This window comes from Sorex fumeus, unplaced genomic scaffold (genome assembly GCF_029834395.1).
Source record: "Sorex fumeus unplaced genomic scaffold, SorFum_2.1 ptg000051l, whole genome shotgun sequence".
NCBI lineage: Eukaryota > Metazoa > Chordata > Mammalia > Eulipotyphla > Soricidae > Sorex > Sorex fumeus.
In genome coordinates, this window is record NW_026606108.1 from 1,549,422 (window position 1) to 1,569,811 (window position 20,390).

The following is a 20,390-nucleotide window of genomic DNA, read 5'->3' on the forward strand; positions in this document are numbered from 1 at the left end:
TGGGTGTCAGTTTTGTGTTATGTTATTTTATACTCCACAAATGAATGCAGTCTTGCGAAGGATGTGTGCTTAATATTGCTTAATAAAATATGTGAAATGTTTTACATGATCATCGGCTGGACTCAGAGGCCCAGTTCTGAAGGGGATGCTTAGTGTTGCACCTGCCTCAGCCCTGTGGGAAGACCCTCGTTCCATGCATGCCACTGGCTGGAGCTCTAAGAGAACGGTGCTGGGGCCTCCCCACCCTGGACCTCCACCCTCGAGCTATCCCTTCAGTTCTCTCGGCTGTGTGAAACCTCCAGAGGAAGCTCTTTTCTAGGGATTCCAGCCCATGCACTCTTATTAGAGACACGAACTCAAACAGACACAGTCCTGACTCGGGTGCAGCTGGGTGGAAGGCCGTGTGTGGGCAGTTCTCTCCCCAGACCCAGCAGGAAGTATTCCAGGGTGCATGTGTGAGCACACCATTCAAAAACGGGAGTTTTGCGACAAGGGTGCCAAGACCCCCACCAGAAGGGCTGGGGGTGCCTCTGCCTCTTAGCCACCTCGTTCGAAATATTCTCTGCTGCAAGGTGACTGCCTTGTTGGCTCCCAGTTCTCCTAATATATAGGTGTGTGTTTAAAAGGAAAACGTGCAGAGTAATAAAATACAAAGAACACTCATAACTTGGGTGCCTGGGAGTGGCCCTGGTCACAATGTCCTGCCTTGTCTTGTTGGTCTCTCCCTGTGAGATTTCTGCAAGCGATTTCTCTTTCAGAGGAGCAGAGACCTGCAAGAGCTCTGCCTTCTGTGCTGTCCCTCCTTCTCTCCTTACTGAGATGGGAAGCAGTTAACTGCAAACAGAGTCAGCTGATCTGGGCAGCTTGTGGGTCCAGCACGCTTTCTTCTTTTCCTGGTGTTTAGGTGCCCCCTGTTGCATGTAATAATAAGGGATGTGAAGACTGTCTTCATAGAACAACTTATATTTTAGTCCTGATGGCTGGAAATGAATTTTGGAAAGCACAGTTGCTGGGAAGGGACTGGAGCTTTAAGAATTCTAAGAATTTGGCTGCATGTTACATCCAGAAATACCTGCTCACCTCTCGGAGCTCACGAGTTCTATGGGCTGAATCTCTAGTTGGCTGTTTGCTGTTCCTTTACTGTATTTCTTTATATCCCACATAGAAGAGAATCTCCTTTCAGAATTTATTGTGGAGATTAGGATACTACAACACATATTGGTGATGAAAGCTAACCACTTACAATTCTACAAAATTGTAAATCAGTGATAAATTGATAATTTCCCCCCAAAACTACCTTTCTATTTTTATAGGTATATAAATGAAAAAAATAATAGCGTGACTAATTTTATGCTAATTTAAAATTCACATCACTTAATCACTTAGTCCCCGTTATTCATCGATTAATTCGAGCGGGTGCCAGTAACGTCTCCATTCATCCCGGTTGCGTGCTAGCGTAGCCCAATGGTATCTGTTCGTTTTAGGAACATGTAGAGCCTCAAACCGATCATTTAGGGTCTTGACGAAGAAGTCTGACCATCTTATAGGTGGGCGTCCACGTGATCTTTTGATGTCCCGTGGAATCCAATCAGTAAATGGCTCTAGTCCAGCGGTTGTCTGTAAACCTCATTACGTGTCCAGCCCATCTGATTTTTGATGTCTTGGCAAATGAGACAGCGTCCCTGATTCTTGAGCGTTGACGAAGATCAGAACTCCGGATTCTATCTCTCATTTGAGTGAATCGTGATATTCCAAGCATAGTTCTTTCGATTCCTCTTTGAGAGAACCGAATAGTGTTCTCATTCTGTTTTCGTAGGGTCCAGGTCTCTGAGGCATATGTTAATGCAGGAAGAATAGTGGAATCAAAGAGATGTGCTCGTAGCTGGAGGTTCTTTGTCCTTTTAGTTATTTCTTCAATGCTCTTGAAGGCATTCCAAGCCGCTCTCTTCCTCCTGCGCAACTCAGGTGCCAGGTCATTCATCATGTTGATTTCTCGACCTAGGTATATATAACTGTTGCATTCGGAGATGGTGGTTCCGTTGAGAGCGAATGGAGCGTCAGGAACAAGGCTGTTTCTCATAAACATTGTCTTCGCAAGATTCAGCTGTAGTCCGACCTTTCCACATTCACGGTCAAAGTCGTTCAGCATTTGTGCCGCTTGGTTGATGTTTGGTGTTATTAGAACGATGTCATCAGCAAAGCGGAGGTGGTGTAGTTGCCGACCATCTATCTTCACTCCCATGTTTTCCCATTCCAGTCGTCGCATGATGTTCTCGAGGGTGGCACTGAAGAGTTTTGGTGAAATGGTATCACCCTGCCGAACCCCTCTCTTGATATGGATGATTACTTCTTTGTAGAATGGTGAGATCTTGGTAGTGAATCCGCAGTAGAGCTCATGAAGGATCCTGATGTATTGAGTTTGTACGCCCTGATTGGCTAGGGCTTCCATGACCGCTTCCGTCTCAACAGAATCAAAGGCCTTCTTTAAATCAATGAACATTAGACAGAGTGGCATCTTGAACTCCCGAGATACCTCAATGAGCTTGGTTATTGTGTGGATATGGTTGATGGTACTGAATCCTTTTCGGAATCCAGCTTGTTCACATGGTTGTCCTTCATCTAGTGTTCATGATTCATTAATTCACATGAAGTAGATAAATCCTACAAATAAACAATTTAGTAAGAGTGAGGAGAAAAGAATTTAGAAAATTTTAAGGGAAAAATCTGAGTAAGTCTATAGAAGTATAAATTTGTGTTTCATCCTAATGGAATATTGCCTTTATGTTAGAAAATATCATATTATAATGTCTAAGTAAAAATTGTAATAAAAATCTTTATAGATATAATACAGCACCTGAAGAGACAAAGAACTTTTACTATAAATGAAACATTAATCCATTATTGTAAAAAGTACAAGCTCCCTTTCATTTTTCTGAAACATCATCTATGTTCATCTTCATTTCTGGCATGATGGTGTGAGTTTTCTCTTTATATACTTTTCCTTTTATTTCCTCTCATTTTGTCCTTTGCTATATTGAAAGTGCTTTATTTTGTTTTGTTTTGTTTTTAGTGCCAAAACCCAAGAATGGACCAGTTTTTTTCCCCTTTTTGTCTCAGTACTTACTAAGAGTATGAAATCCATTGCAGGCTATTGTAGTAGCTTTCTTTCTTCCTAGTTCATTTTTGAATCCCTGGAGAACCACTTTATCAGCTATGCTGTTTGGATTCTCATGATGAGAACTCATGTTTCTTGTAAGGATGAAATCTGCTCTCAGCCTTGCAGTTCACAGATGAGGCTGGCCACTGGGGCCAGCTGGAGCATTTCTTGTCCAAGAGCATCCTCTGAAGCTGGTGCAGTGGACTGTGATTATTTCATGGAGCCTTTATTTTCTGCTGATGGAGGCTATCTGTCAGCTGTCTGTCCCTTTTGTCTTTCTGTCTTCCATCTTGCATTCATCCCTCTTGCAGTCTCTCTTCTCCCTTGCACGCCTACCTTTCCTCTCCTTCCTGAGAAAGGATGTTTGCTAGCCAAGGCTGCCAGCTTTTACTCTCTGAACATTTGTTCCCTTTCCCTATGGTCCATCCTTTGGTGCAGGAGGATTAATTTCAATCCTCTCAGGCTTGGGTTAGATGGCCCAGGAAGATTGATTTCAGTGGTTTTACACTTGGGATTGGTTTTCGCTTTGTAATGGCTGTTTTTCGCTCAAGTCTTGGAGATTATTATCTTTTTCATGAAGTTTCATGTATCTTTCAGCTCTTAGGAAAGTCAGGAACAAGAGCGTGAGGGAGAGCTCTGTGGGAATTGGTGTTGATTTCTTTGCCACCAAGAGAAGTGCAGTTTTGTGCTTTCTGTATTCTGGTGATGTGGAAGGCATGGGGTGGATGTGGTTTTTTATTTTTGTTTTATATTGAACGGTTGAGTTTATTGAGAGCTGTGTGGAGAGATGGGAGTTTGATTGCATCCTTTCTTCAGTCCCTCAGAGCCGCCCTGTTCTCTCACTCCTCTCTCCTCAGGGATCCTCTGTGCTGAATGTGAGAGAGGGTTTGGCTTATTCTCTTTGGAAGGGATCATTTTATGAGTAGATATGAGTTGATTGTTTCATTTCCTGACATGGAATAAACTTTGTTCACCATGACACTGTTCTCCAAGACACTCCTCCATTGATAGATTCCTTCACAGACACCTGCTGTGGTCACTCTCCATGAGAGACGTCACCACAGACTCTTCTTCATGGACACTTCTCCACAGGCACTCCTCCATGAGAGACTTCTTCACAGGCAGTTCTCCACAGACAATCCTTCTGAGAGACTTTTCTGTAGATGCTCCGCCAGAAACAATCCTTCACAGATACTGTTCCATAGATTCTCCTCCACAGACACTCTTTCATGAAAGAGTCCTCCACAGACACTCCTCCATAGACACTCTTCTGTGAGTACTTCTCCATAGACACTCCTCCCTGAGAGATTCCTCTACAGATACTCCTCACAAACACTCTTCTACAGGTACTTTTACATAGATATTCCTCCACAGACACTCTTCCACGTAGACCCCCTCAATAGATAGTTCTCCATGGAACACTCTACTGTGAAAGGGCCTCCCAGAAGACTACTCTGTAGATACTCTATAAATACTTCTTTGTAGTACTCCTCCATAAGTACTATAAGTACTCTATAGATTCTCCTCAATAATTTTCCTTCAGAGGTAATATTCCTTCATGTTTCTATAGATATTTCTCTGTAGCACTCCTCCATAGGCACTCTGTAGACACTTCTCTGTAGTACTTCTCTATAGATACTCTATAGACACTTCTCTGTAATACTTGTTCATAGGCACTCTATAGATACTTCCCTGTAGTACTCTTTCATAGGTACTCTAAAAATACCACTCTGTAGTACTCCTCCATATGTACTCTGCTACAAACACCCCTCCACAGACACACTGCCATGAGACACAGCTGTTTTGGACACACTTCCATTAGATACCCTTCATGTATGGCCCTCAGTGTGCTTTCCTCTATGGGACACTCTTCCATAGATGTCAATCCATGGACACTTTCTCCTTTGGGAAACTTCCATGGTCACTTTTCCATTAGTCACTCCTATGGGAAACACTTCCTTGGATACCTTCCTATTAATACTCATCCATGCTACCTTTTCATGAATACCCCTACTGGAAACTCCTTCCTGTACATTCATTCCTTCCTGGATACTCCACCCAGGGACACGCCATTGGGCATAACCCAGGCAACACACAGTGTTAATTCATATGATTGTTTTTTCAATGTTAGAGACAACACTTAATGTCTGAAAATTAGTCTTCACAAGGCACTAATCAGTTCTTTGTTTTTTATATTTATTAGAAAATTCTAATCACTGTGACCACAAAAGAGCAAGTTGAAAAATTCAATAAAGGAGAGAAAATATTTAGACAATATTAAACTGTTCTGAAACTACCTGGTAGGAGCATTCTTTGAATAAGCTCTGGTTTTGTTTTCTATGATTTGAAAAGATCCTGAACATTGATTAAAACTAAATTAGAGTCGAGTCCTTTGGACACTAATTTTATAAAGCCCTCATTCTTTCTCCTGCCTCTGGGATTTACAGTTAGACATTCATATTTTCTCAAAGGTCAAAACCGATGCTAATGTAATATTGGATGCCATTTTTTAGGTTAATCTCTGTATTAATCAAGATTCTGCAACCTCACCGAGTCAGAAGCCAAATAATATCTTTGCTCATGAGGGTTTAAATCATGAACATACGATCAATGTTTTCTGAATGTAAATTTTAAAGCCGGTCTCATCCACACATTCATTTAGCACAGGGAGGGGCAAGGTTATTTCTCATGCTGACCTCTCCTTGTGAGAGCAGAAGTGAGATTCAGAATTCTCGGAGCAGGAGGCCCTTATGTGTCTGAGAGGGTGTTCCGAACCACCGTGATTAATTCCATTCCTGCTCATTGAACATAAGGACCGCCTGGCCCTGTAGCACCCTCCGCTGGTTTTCGCCAAGCTAGAACATCTGCAGCCCATTTGACACCAGAGTGGCACATTCTTTGTGCTTGTTCTTGGGCCACACCTGGTGGTGCTCAGGGCTGACTCCTGCCTCTGTGCTCAGGGCTGGCTCCTGGCAGGCTCAGGCGACCGTATGGGATTCCAGGGATTGAACGCAGGATGATGTCAGGAAAGGCAAGTGCCCTGTCCCTGCATGGTCACTCTGGCTCAGGACTAGTATGTTCTTGAATACTTGTAAGCAGTGGTCTTGAGAATGGCCACTTCAGTGAGAAGTCGGAAGGGCCTGCGTCTCACACTCCTGCTGAGATGCTGGCCGGGGGAGGCCCCTGTCCCATGGACCAGGGGTAGGCGAGCCGCTTCCTACCCTGACTGTCAGCTGGCCTGAGTCCAGGTGAAGAGGCTGGTAGCAACCGTCCGTTCCAGTTACTGTGCCTGAGAACCAAGGTGCCCCAAAGAGGAGCAGGCCCTTTAGTGCCCCGACAAAATCATTCCCTGCCTCATTGCCTTCAGAGGCTCACACTGGCCCAGCTGCCTGCAGGGAGAACTCCCCGATATTGCCCTGATCATTTGCCTTCCAGCTGCAAAGAAACCATACAGGATCACTTAGAGCCAAGATGACTGTTTTTATGCAGTCTGTTGGAATATATTATTAGCTGAACAGCAGAGAACTTTCACTTCCAACTATCATGGAAGCCAGAAATGATGACCCAATTAAAACTCTTTGAGAGGATGGAAACAACCTCTGAGTTTTAAGAGATGTGAAATGACTCAAGAGTGAACACTGGAGTGAAGAACAAGGCAATGCTGTGTGTGTGTGTGTGTGTGTGTGTGTGTGTGTGTGTGTGTATGCGTGTCCAAAGACGGTTTGACATTTTCTAGAATAAAGTTCTGTCTGGGAACTTTCTGGAAACATAATGAGAGGGAATTCAGTGCTTCTGGATGCTAGGACTTTCAAGTCAGCATGCATTTTTCATGCTAGGAGCCTTCTTGGCTGAATTTCTGGAGCAAAGGAAGCTTAGTTTAGACTCACCCCTCCCTAACTGGCAATTTAGCATCTCCCAGGGATGCTGAAGTCATTCTGGGGTGTAGTGGCCTCGGGTGCTATGAGGAGGGTTGGAGAGAAAGTTTGTTCATTTATAGGGGGTAGGTGTTTGGGAGGGCATGGAGTAATGTTTTTCTTCTATTTTTAATTTTTATTTAGTCACCGTGAAATTGCAGAGTCTTTTGTGATTGGGCACGTAATGTTTCAGTACTGATTCCTTCACCATAGTCCTCTTCCCTCCTGCTATGCCCCACCTATGGTTTACAGTCCTGTCACTGGCGGCATTTCATACGTCACACGTGACCACCTTTTGGCACCTCCTCCTCCCCCCAGCTGATCGCTCCCTCCACCATGGACGTGGCCCCCTGCCTGTCCTGCCCTCCACCCTCTCAATGGCAGCTTTCCCTCGAAAGACCAGAACTTATGTTCTTTGTTTCCACTGTCTTTGGGTATTTGTCTTCCGCCAATGTTTTGCTACACTCTTCATATAAGAGATCACTCTGATTAGGCCCTTCTCCTTCTGACTCACGTCGAATAATGCTGCTCTGAAAAGGGTTCTGTATGCTTGGTTGTTTTGGGGGCCACACCTGGCAGTGCTCAGGGCCCACTCCTGGCTCTGCCCTCAGGAGTTGTGTCTGGCGGGCTTGGGAGACCATCTGGAGTACTGGGGATAAAATCCAGGTTGGCTGCATGCAAGGTAGGCGCCCTGCCCACTGGACTATCTCTTTGACCCCTGAAACAAAGGTGATATAAGTTTGGGGAGCCTCTGGTCTAAACAGTACATCTGCTCTATTTTAATTAATATAATTAAAACTTGTGAGGATAGTTTACACATGCAGACTGAGATTCCTTGCTGAAGAGACGGTGCCTTGGTGGGTCGCTGAAGAATTGATCGTATTCGAGGAAGAGTTGTTGCATCAATAATTAATAATGTCTGCCCGAGCCCATTCATCTGGTTAGATACTGATGTCCACCACAAGCCGGACTCACACAGTGTCCTGGCAGGCGGCCAAACACAGCCCCTCTGGCTCTGAGTCCAGTCAGGGAGAAGTGAAAAGCGCAGCTGGACGTAAGCCGTGTGACCTCTCCTCGAGAGAGTGGCTCTGCCCAGAAAGTCACTGCTTTTTGTTATTATTATTTTTTGTCACACCCAGAAGTGCTTCCTTCTGGCTCTGCACTCAGGGATCACTCCTGGCAGCACTCAGTGGGACCCTCTGGGATGTGTACCTGGCTGTGTACAAGGCAAGTGCCTTCCCTGCTGGACCATCCCTCTAGCCCCTACAGAGTCACTTCCTGAGATCAGGACTAATTTGCCTCACCGAGGCACCATGGTTGAGAGAGAGCATGGAGGGCCCCAAGAGTGACCTGCCCCAGCTGGGGGCCCAGTGGCTTAGGAAAGCAGGCTGATGTGATTGAGGTTTGACAAACCATTACTTTTGGATCAGAGGACCAGTGCAGGGGCACATAGTGCTGGCCTCACCAGCATCTGGTCTTGAGTACTAACCCCTAGGCTCTCATATGTGCCAGGTGCATCCTGGCTGCTCTGTGCCACCCACTATCTCCAGTCTCAGTGCTGCCAGGTGTGTGCTGGCACCACAGCTAAAGGAGCACAGACATTGGTGGGCACAGACATTGTGGCTCAATGTGTGCACACCGAGGCCCTATATGTGGATACTGGTGAGTGGCACAGCTAAAAGTGTGTGAACACCATGGCCAGGGGTGTGTATGTGTGCCTGTGCATGTGTGTGCATGTGCGTGCATGTATATATGTGCATACGTGTGTGTGCACATGTGTGTGCATGAGTGCATGGCTCTGTGCGCATGTGTGCATGCATGTGTGTGTGTGTGCATGCACACACGGGTGTGTGCTTGTGTGTTTGCGTGCCTCTGAGTGTGTGTGTGACCCAGCAACAGGCTGTGGCAGGAGAGGGGAAATCATAACAAGGACTGTGATGTGAGCGAGCTCTGAGGGAGCCCAAGGCAGGGGGAGGCCAGCTGGAGGCGGAGACTCAGGTAGGGGTTGGGGAAAGCGGGAGACGCCCTGTAAGACAAGCTTAGATAAAGGACCAAACACGATAACCTCTCAGTGTCTGTATTGCAAACCCTAATGCCCAAAAGTAGAAAGAGAGTATGGGGAATCATGTCTGCCATGGAGGCAGGGGGAGGGTGGGAAAGGGGGGTATTCCGGGGATATTGGTGGTGGGGAATGTGTACTGGTGGAGGGATGGGTGTTCGATCATTTGTGTAATTGTGACCCAAATATGAAACCAATATGATAATTTGTGTGATTATAACCGAACTATCTCACAGTGATTCAATAAAATGAAAGAAAAAAGACAGGCTTGGAGCTGCTCCTAGCAATCTGACTGTAGGGAGGAGAAAGGGAGGCCCTGGAAGGGGCTGGAGGTAGAAGTTGACTGGGAAGAGGACCCCTGTGGCATCAGGCATGCAAGAGGGAGATTGAACCTGGCTTTGGCGTGTCCAGCAGAGTGCGGGGAGACAGAAGGGGACATGCAGCTCCCAGGGCACTGCAGGACTGGAACAGGGGCCGAGAGGGCCAGAGTGGAGCAGGTGGTGGACACTGGGGTGGGCAATAGCGGCTCTGTGTGTCTGACTCAGAGGGAAGGAAGGGCGTGGGGACAGGGGCCTTCCTGGTCAACAGGAGAGAAGTGGGCAGGTCGGGGCGGGCCTCAGGGCACGTGCCTGGCTCTGCCTCCTTTGAGCCAGCCTCATGTGGTGCTCCGAGACCCCCTCAGCCACAGGGGTGCTCCGAACAGGGCTGACTCTGGGTCCTCTGCAGAAATCCCAGGAAGGGCTGTGCAGGGTTCCCATGGGTCCAGCCAGTGTCTTGCCACAGCCTGCAGCCAGGCTGGACAGAGCGTCTGTCTGTCTGACTGCTGTCTGCTATAGCAAGTTTGCGCAGTTCTGCTGCTGCCCAGTTCTCATCTGCTTTCATTCTCAGTTCTTGTCTTTTCATCCTGTGCCATTTGGGGAATCCGTAGCTGTCAGTCTGCATAGATTTTCTCCTAACTCCTTGATGCGATGAATTGTTTATTTATGCTTGTATCCAGTATCTTTTGTGTCTTGGGAATATTCCTCTGGGCATCTTTTACTTGATTCTCAATGGTCTTCGACCAAATTCATCAGGATTTTTTTCTGTTTGTAAGTAAAAGTGGGGGACAGGTTTTCTTGTTTTCACCCAATCAGACGTCTCTCCTCACATGTCTCAAGGCACTTCTCATATTTAGCTTTGAAAACTGAACCTGGTTCCCAGGAACCCCTGGGACGGCCTGTAAGACTGTCGCTGCGGCTCCTCTACTGTCATCTGTCTTTCCTAGAGAAACCCATGTGTCGTGGATGACTCTGCATTTCCTCTTCTCTGTGGATCATCTAAAGTGTCTGCCAACTGTTTACATCCCATCTCTCATTACCAATCTGTCTCCTCGCACCTGTCACCTGTCATGGAATCTCTCTCTCCTCCATCCAGCTGTGCTGGAATTCCCTCCCTGTGGGGACCCCTGCTTCCCGTGCTGTAAAATCATGTGACTGTCTCCCGTGCCTCATGATGGTTCTTCCCAGGTTCCTGTCACACTGTGTGTGAATGGCTGTGAGTGGCCGAGTGGGTATGAATTGGTGTGAGCAGGTGTAAGTGGGTGTGAGTGGGTGTGAGAAGCTCTGAGCAGGTATGAAATGGGGTGAGCAAGTGTAAGTAGGTGTGAGTGGGTGTGAGCTGGTGTGGTACAGTGTGAGTGGGTGTGAACTAGTGTGAACTGGTGTGAATGGATGTGAGTGGGCGTGAGAGGCTTGTGAACAGATATGAACTGGGCTAAGCAGGTATAAGTGGGTGTGAATGGGCACGATCAGGTTCGTGAGCTGTTGTATGTGTGAATAGCTGTGAGTGGGCGTGATCAAGTGTGAGCCAGTGTGAGTGGGTGTGAGTGAGTTGCTCTCTCCTGGGTGGCCCCAAGTTTTTTGACGTAGTACTAGTGCTGTGAGAATGAGCTTGTCCCTAGCGAACTCATTCTCTGGCTCTCAGTCTGAGGGGATTTGACACTACCGGAGATGTGTGACAGAGTTCAGGATTTTGGCCTCTGCCCTGCCATGCAGCTAGAGAGTTAGCTCTTTCGGGCCTTTGGGACCACACCTGGGGGGTGTTCAGGACTCGCTCTGTGCTTGAGGGGCCACTCCGGCGGTGCTGGGGATCCACTCTGGGCCTGCCAGACCCGCCTCTCAGGCCTGCAAACCAGCCCTTCTTGGGAAAGCTGTGGAGGGGTGAGATGCTCAGCCTCTCTGTTTGAGACAGGGGCTCCCCCACATCCTCTTGGGGTTTGCTTCTTGCAGGCGTGGCAGCAGCCCTGACTGATCTGCGCTGCTCCAGGCTCCAAGAAGCTCTAGCTGTGCTCCGCAGCCCTCGAGGGGCTGACCCAAGAGTGGTTTGTTGCTGGGGCAAAAGTTGCTTCCTGATTGTTTTTTCCCGGATGGGCTGCTCAGAGCACACGTGTGAGACACAAAGGTGTGGTTCCACCTGGCAGTTGTGCCACGGGAGGGGCTGAGTCTTTGAGACTGTGGAGTCAGCCTGCTGCGCCCCAGCTTGGCGGGGGCAGGAATACTGTCGCTGGATACCCATTCTCAACTTTCTAAGCTTTGGGAGTTTGGTTTGTTTGGGGGGGGGTTCTGGTGGTTTGGGGGCTATGCTCAGGGCTTACTCCCTGCTCTGTGCTCAGGGATCAGTCATGGTGGTGCTTAGCGGACCATATGGAATGCCAGGGATTGAAGCTTGCCTGGCCACATGCAAGGCAAGTGCCCTATCTGTTGTACCATGTTTCCACCCCCACACCCCCGCCTTCCCCTTTTATTCTAGCTTCGGGGATTTTGAATGGCAGCAGCCATGCTCACTTTGGGGAAATTTGCTTTGAAAGTCCTCACTGGGGCCAGCAGCAGAGTTAGAAAATAGGAAAGTTTATTGTGAAGTAGAAGATAAAGAAACTCCCCAGCATGGAGGAACTTCATCACATCGCACCTACCCACCACCATATTCTGAATGTTTCCGAACAGACCCCCAAACCCAGCCACCAAAGCAGGAACTAAGTTATTTGTTTTGTATTGCTTGTTGTGTATAATCTGCTGAAAATGATCCAAAAAGTTTTCTTAGAGGAAAGTGTGTGAAAATTGTTGTGTTTCACCCTAGAGACAGTAAGCCCTGGTATAAGAGATTGTCAACATATACAGTGTTGCTTGGTCACAATACGGCTGCACGTTCCAGGAACTCTAAAATTTGGATGGTGACTTTGAGGTCCAGAGGGCTCTCTGTGGCATATCATTCTGTGTTGCTCTTTTCCAAGAGTTTTAATTGTGCGGTTCTGAATTATGGCCATTAATGAGCTTAGATGGCGCCAGAGGCAGTTCGTGGGTATGACTGCCAGTCTACCAGAAGCACAGGAAGATGGGGGAAGGTCACCCATTCCAAATTTTGTGAGAGCCTGGAGATTTCAGTCACAAGTCCCGCATACCTGGGTATTTTAGCAGGTTCACTCATGGGTGAGGCTGGTTGAGCCTGTGGAGAGTGGCCGTGGGCTTGGCTTGAGTTCTGGAGGTTTTGGGCTGCTGGGGCTTGGTTGGGGAGGGGAGGAGAACTCACCCACCCCCCTCTGGGTTGCCCCTGATGAGACAGCCTGGCGTGGGGTCTGTACTTCTCTTTTTGACAGTTTGTCTTAGGTCACACACATTTTCTCCCAGACTGTGAACCTCAGGTCTGGTACAGAAGTTTGAGCTTGGGAAATTGTAAAGTTCCTCTTAGAAAGAGACCTGGGATTAAAAGGTGTGTTTGAAACTGTGGGACATACTACAGCTAACGTGAACTGCTTGCAGCAGCTGGCAAGGGAAAGCTGGTTTCCTACTTCAATACAGTGCCAGACAGGGGATAAGGGCAAACATGGGCTTGTGTCACCTCGAACCTCACTCTGTTCTCTATTCTATTGCATGTCACAATAGCCGAGCTCATTAAAAAAAAAAAATTCCACCATTGAGAGAGCAATGTGGAAAATAGCAGGAAAAAAAAAAAAAGAATGAAGTTCAAGACGCTGGCCTGGCAGACCCGCCTGTTGGTGGTTTGATAATTGACGGGAGATCCGGGCTTTTTCAGGGATGGGGGCTGAAGGGTGGGAGGGTGTGTGTGTGTGTATAGGGGGGTGTCATTCAGCTGCGCAGTCACCACCTGGCTGTTGAAAGAGCTGAGAAAACCCTGTCTGCTTGCAAATCGCCAAAAGCAGAAGAGACAGCCAATTTTGGAAATCTGAAGTTACATCTTAAGAGATGAGCCCTCCCTCTCTGATTAAAACAATGGTATGATTATGCTTATTTTAAGCATTGCTAAATTCAGCACCCTTCGGGCTTTAAAAGCTTTGCTCCTTTCCCACAAAGTTTAGAAGAAACTCCACTCCCTTTCCAGAAGGTAAATGGCTTTGTGGCCAATCTCCTGGGACTGCAGCCTCATAAGGGTTTCCTTTGCATTTTTCTTAGCTGACTTTAATTTCTTAAGCGGTTGGGGAAGGTCACAGAGACTGAGCCAGATACCCAGCAGCACCCCCCAGCGAGTGATTGGTGAGGCGTGCGCCTGCCCGCCCGCCTGGCAGGCAGGCAGGCAGGCAAGCCTGAATCTTCCCTCTTCCATGGTGAGCTTAGCAGAGCTCCGGGTCTTCCTGTCACACCCGGCTTTGGGATTTACTTTCTCTCTGTCACTTAATTTGCCTTAAGGACCTTCAGGGCAGGCTCCAGCTCAGTTTCCCAGTTCTTGGCTGTGTGCTGCTTCCAGTGCTTGGTTCCCCCTCATTCCGCGTGCCCAGCTCCTGCCCTGGGCCTGGGGCCTGGAGGCTGCGGCTTGGCCTGTGCTGCAGTTTCCCTTTTGTTCCGGGACAATCTCGGTGGGCAGCAAAAATTGGACTGAGTTCGTGAGGGTGGGGCACAGCTGCAGGAACTGGGCCCCAAGGCTGCTCTTTTCGTGCTTCGTAACACACACACTTTAGAGACTGTTAGACAGGCACCAAAAGGATCTGAGATTTTGAGAGAAGGTGTGTGTGTGTGTGTGTGTGTGTGTGTGTGTGTGTGTGTGTTTGTGTGTGTGTGTGTGTGTGTTGTGGGGGATGGAACTTGGGGCCACATCTGGTGGTATTCAGGGCTGACTCCTGGCTCTGCGCTCAGGGGTCACTCCTGGTGGTACTGAGGGGGCCATGTGCAGTGCTTAGGACCAAACTCGGGTAGGCTGTGTGCCAGGTAAGCACTTAGCTCCTGTACTATACCTCTGGCCCCAGACATTCTTTTTTGGCTTTTATTGTGCTTGATGTAAAGTTACCAGACTTGAGGTTCTGGGAGAGCCTGAGTCTGGCATTTTAGTTCCGGAGACACCAAAGAGTGTAAAAAATGTAAAAATAAATTTTCCAGCTCCAAAGTGCTTGGCACTGAGTGGGCAGAGTGAGAGCAACCAAAGCATCCTGTGTGTATGTGGGAGGGGGTGGGGGGTTGTGCCCATCCCCAGCATTCTGGCAGACTTCCGTTTGGAGTGTGGGGGATCCCTGAGGGTCCCTGTGGGCAGGGAGGTGACTCGTCACCCTAAGTGTGACGGCAGGCTCCATGCCCGTGGGCACAGCAGGGCCAGCATCTGCTCACTGCTCAGTATCTGCTGTTAGATTTCACTGCCTCTCAGACCATGTGCCACTGTACCACCTGAGTCACGTGGGGGAAGGATGCTCAGGTGACAGGTGGGTGACCTGCATAAACTCCATCTACTGACTTCCAGTCACCCAGCCTTTAACATGGCTGAGAGATAGTGCAGGGGTGAAGCTATTCCCTTGTTTCAATCCCGGCACCAGAGCCAGGAGTGAGCCCTGAGCACCATCAGGTATGACCCCCAAACAAAACAGAACTGAGCCCAATGTGAACAGTGGAAAAGGTTTCCCACTTTGCTTTAAAGGAATCCATGGGCCATGGACCATGGGCCAGGGTTGTAACTCGGCTGAACAGGTGCTTTGCATGAGTGAGGTCCCAGGTGTGACCCCAGGGCTGCAGAACCAAGAGAGGAATTCTTAGTGAGCTGGCGTGTACTGTTTAGTCCAGAAATGGACTGGCGTGTTTGTAACCCTCATCTTTTGTTCACCACAGAGGGTGTGGACATCTTTGGGAGTTTCCTCTTATTGTAGATTCTCTTTGGGGAGGGTTCCCTCCCAGAAAGTGCTCAATGGGGTTGGGGACCCCCCGTGACACTTGTCTGGCACAGACTGAGTGCCCGGCATTGCTTGTACCCAGTGGTGCAGACACCACCCAGCAGTGCCGGGAGGGCTGGGCAGGTGGGGCTGCGGTTGAACTTGGGTTCTGGGTCTTGCCTTGCATGTGCCCTGACCACAGAGCTCCCTCCAGCCACTGGCAGGTCCATTTCACCTGACTCTGTCAGTAGCTGTTCATTTCTGTGTGTCTCCTGTGGCTCACGTGTCCACACTCTGAAATGAAGAATCATGAGGATCTCGGACGCTGCCCCCACCCTTCCCGCTGCCCAGGGGAACCCCCTGTGCCCACACCTTCTCCCTGCTGCCCAGGGGCACCTGCTGTGCCCACACCCCTTCCCCCACTCCTCAGGGGCATCTGTTGTGCCCACACTTGCCCTCTGGGATCAGTCCCTCGAACCTGCTGGAATGTTAGGTTTCCCTGCTAGGTGCCTCATGGTGACCCTGAGACAGGTGTGGTTACGTCATGGTGCAGTGATGTGTGTGTGTGACTGTTAAGATGTGTGTGTGTGTGAGAATTTGTGATTGTATGTGTGCGAGTGTCACCAGAGACTGGGGGAAGCAGGCAGAAGATCTCTGCTCCGGGTCCCATTGGGCCCAGAGTCCAAGGTCACAAATACCCGAATTACCTGGGTTCCGTGGAACTTCATTCACACATCGGCCCGAGTGTCCAGAAAGTGGCCTGGAGCATGGCAGCAGTTGGGTAGTGGAGGTTGACTGCCGGGGCTGGGTCCCTTTGGGTGGGGAGGGCTCTCACCCTCCCCTCTCTGGGGCATCCCAAGTGAAAACAGCCTGGTGTGAAGTCCGGTGGATCACACCCATAAGCCACTCCCTGCCGGCACCAAATAATCTCCTAATCAGCCACCCTCCAGAACTCACAAGGCTGCTTCTCCCGGAAGGGAGCATAAAATGAGGCTCCCATAACTATGCCACCAGACTCCACGCCAGGCTGTTTGCACTTGGGGCGCCCCTGAGGGGGGCAGGTGAGAGCCCTCCCCACCCCAAGGGACCCAGCCCCAGCAGCCGACCTTTACTACCCAACTGCCGCCATGCTCCAGGCCACTTTCTGGACTGTGAGGCTGCTTTGTGGACGAGAGACACATCACAAGACACTTCCTACCCATTTTCCATAATTACCACACCATATTTGATGGGGTTCAGACAGTAGGCAACAAACCACAGTGATATATATGTATATGTATATATATATCTCGGAGAGCCTGGCAAGCTACCAAGAGTGTCCCGCCTGCATGGCAGAGCCTGGCAAGCTACCCGTGGCGTATTCTATATGCCAAAAACAGTAACTATAACAGGTCTTATTCCCTTGACCCTTAATAGTTGGAATGACCCTCCAATAGTTGGAAAATACGAGTAAGGAGAGGCTGCTAAAATCTCAGGGCTAGGAGGAATAGAGACATTACTGGCACCCCCTCGAGTAAATCGACGAACAATGGGATGACAGTGATATAGTGATACAGTGTGCGAGCGCGTGTGTGTTAGTGTGAGTGTGCAAGTGTGTACATGCGAGTGTGTGCAGGTATGTGAATGTATGAGTAAATGTGCGAGTATGTGTATGAGAGTGTGTGTGTTAGTGTGTGAGTGTGTGTGAACATATGCAAGTATGTGCATGTGTGTGTGTGCATGCAAATGAGTGTGTGAATGTGTGTGCATGAGAGTGTAAGTGTGTGAATGTGTAAGTGCATATGCGAGGGTGTGTATGCATGTGAGTGAATCTGTGTGAATGCGTGAATAGGTGCATGCAAGTGTGTGTATGAATATGAGAGTGTGTGTGCATGCAAGTGTGAGTTGTGTATGTTTGTGCATAAGACTGTGTGTATGTGAGTTTGTATTGTGAGTGTGTGTATGTACATGTAAGTGTGTGTTCGTGTGTGTGTGCATGTGCGTGTGTGTGTGTGTGTGTGTGTGTATGGCCTGTGTGCTAACTTGGTGAAAGGTGGGGGGCTAACGAGCCTGGTGCCAATGAATCTTTGTTAGCTGAGTGGGTGAGGGGCTCTGCAGGAGTCACTGACCACCCCGGGGCAGTGGGGAGTTCTTGGAGAGTCTTTCTTGGCCCAGGGAGGAGGAGTGGAGCTGGGGGTCCCTCACAGACCCCCCTCTCACCATCTCCCATCCCCTGGGCCCAAGAAGGAAGAGGTCGACCAGATGGCTTCCCGAGTGCTCTGAGCTGCTAGCATTTTCAGATTCTATTTTTGGCAAAGCCCCTCTGGAAATAAAACTGCAGAGTAAATAATGGAAATAAAGAAGCGCTTTCTTGGTAAAAGTGCTGTGGGCAATTCCTTTTTTCTACTTCTAAGGCCTGGTCCTATTTCTAGCTACACAAAATTGGGCCACTCCGCCTTTCCACTTAACAGACTCGAACTGGAGATATGTTTCAAGAAGACAGTTGAAGCATAGGGAATTGTTATTTGAAATACAGTTAATTTCTCCTTCCTGGGTGGTCAATGTTGCTTATGTGTGGCTCGTGTTAAAATTCAGAGTGAGCGAAGTACCAGTGTTTAGGTTTTCAAATTCTTTATGGAAGATGAACATAGAGAGTTAACAGTTTACTATTCTAACAACTTCTGTGGGGAAGTTGTATCTGTGACTTTGTTATGAATTTTTTTTTAACTGAACAAGCATTGTAGCACTGCACTGTCCTCCCATTGTTCATTGATTTGCTCGAGCAAGCACCAGCAACATCTCCATTGTGAGACTTGTTAGTGTTTTTGGCATATCAAATATGTCATGGGTAGCTTGCCAGGCTATGCCATGCAGGCTGGATATTCTCGGTAGCTTGCCAGGCTCTCCAAGAGGGGTGGAGGAATCAAACCCGGGTCAGCTGCATGCAAGGCAAACACCCTACCCACTGTGCTATCGCTCCAGTCCAAGAAAACTGAGCAAGAAAATATTTAATTTCTCTTCATATTTTTTTACATTTGCATACCGTATTAATTTTTAAAGGGCATTATCAAGGTATAATTGACACACAAGAAATCACAAATATTTAAAGAATAAAAGTTGCAAGTTTGCACTATTTATATTACACATATGAATATAAATGGAGACACTGTAAAACCATTCTTACAATCAAGATGTGGATATACCAAAATATCTCCACCCCTACAAATTTCTCTTTTTCCTCTTCTGAAATCACACCCTAGCATCTGCTAATCTGCCTGTCTGTAAAAACGAGTTTACCCTTCCTGAAGTTTTATATGAACAGGGCTTGGCCCAACCCTCCCCGCTAACCTTGTCTCTTACCGAGTTGCCATTTCTTTGAAATCCACCACTGTTTTTGGTTCCCAGAATCTGGCCCAGTCCAAATGCCTTTGGCTCCATTTTATTTATATATAAATTATTAAAAAATAAATGGAACTATTGTGAGATTCGTAGTCACAAAGTTGTTCGTGACTGGGTTTCAGTCATACAGTGTTCTTATGCCTGTTCCATCACCAGTGTACATTCCCACCACCAATTTCCTCAGTTTCCCTCCTGCCTCCACCCTCAGCCTGCCTCAGACACTTTTCTTTTCTTTTTTTTTCTTGTTTAAGGAATGGTGGTTTGCCAAGTTGTTACTGAAAGTGTATCTTGCATACCACTTTACCTCCTTTCAGTCCCACTTGTCCAGAGTGATTGTTCCAACTATCATTGTCATAGTGTCCTAACTGCCCTCCCACCTCCTTGCTGGCAGCTTTCTACTATGGACCAGTCCTCCTGGCCCTCTTTTTTCTTGCCTTTGAGTAGTATTCTCATACTGTGTTTTTTAACATCCCCAAAATGAGTGTGAACATTCTATGTCTGTCCCTCTCTGTCTGACTCATTTCACTTAGCACGGTACTCTCCATGTCCATCCATGCATAGCAACTTTCATGACTGCATTTTCCTTAAGGACTGCATAGTATTCCACTGTATAGATGTCCCATTGTTTTTTCATCTGTTCATCTCTTCTCAGGCACTTAGGTTGTTTCCAGATGTTGGCTAATGTTAATGGTGCTGCATTGAGCGAAGATGCCTTTTCTGATTGTGTTTTTGAGATGTACCCTAGGATAGACTCTCAGGAGCAGGCTTGCTGGTATGATCCTGTTTTAATAGGCAGGTGATGTAAATTTTCTGCAGAGATTCTGATTCCATTTTCATATGGAGGAAGTTGAATCTTAGGATCACATTTGGGCAGTGAGGGTGCCAGAGCAGAGAAAGGCATCACATCTGTGTTTTCTTTGAGAACCAGCATCTGTGGCCCTTGAAATTTCCATCTCCTGTGCAGGTTCATCAGCCTCAATCGTTGCGAAGTGCGGGGGACCGTTTCTTAAGTTTTTGTATGAGCTTGTACAATGACCACATGTCCCAGACACAGCAGAGTCCACATTGGGGAAGATCCCTGACCACGAGACGTGCCCAGGGCGTCTCTGGCTCTGCATCTCCTCATTGTCTCCTTCAGACTTTCCTTCACCTGTGCTGTTTGCCCAATTATAACAGAAATCCCCCTGCCTGGACCACTTAGAGTCTCATCAAGAGCAACTCACACCAGGGGCGCACACACTCCTTCCCAGCAACTCTCGCCCTGTCCATGAATCCAGCCTCCTCCCAGAAGGTTTTAGCCAAGTCTCATATCTTGTGTTTGTGCTTGACACTGTAGAGCAGGCTCAGAGCAGCCACAGAGATTAGGGAATGGCTGGAGAGTCCCCTCCAACCCAGGGGAAACCTGGTAAGATCCTGGCGGACAGTTATGTCCCTTGTCTGCCCACCGGGTGCCTGTCAGGAACCCCTGTCACTCGTGCAGCTTGGAAAGAGCCCCTTGCCGGCCAGACTCAGGGACCAGAGTCTCACTGACTTGGTGGGGACGAGATTCAACACTTCTAGGTCCAGAAAAAAGTCGCGCAAGTGGTTTCCACCTGGAGAACCAAGTTCCTTGTTCTCCTGAGCTCAGGGAAGATTTTTGCTTTCTGTTTTAGTTTTGGTTTTTGGATCACACCTGATGGTATCAGGACTTACTCTTGGCTCTGCACTCAGGGATTGCTCTGGGCAGGCTCTGGGAATTATATGGGGTACTGGGACTCAAAC

General features: G+C 48.1%; 1 protein-coding gene across 1 annotated transcript in view; it reads left to right on the forward strand.

Moving 5' to 3' along the window:
* Positions 1 to 20,390, forward strand: part of OCA2 (OCA2 melanosomal transmembrane protein) — a 119,465-nt gene that overhangs the window by 79,633 nt on the left and 19,442 nt on the right. The gene's annotated exons all lie outside the window — the stretch shown is intronic.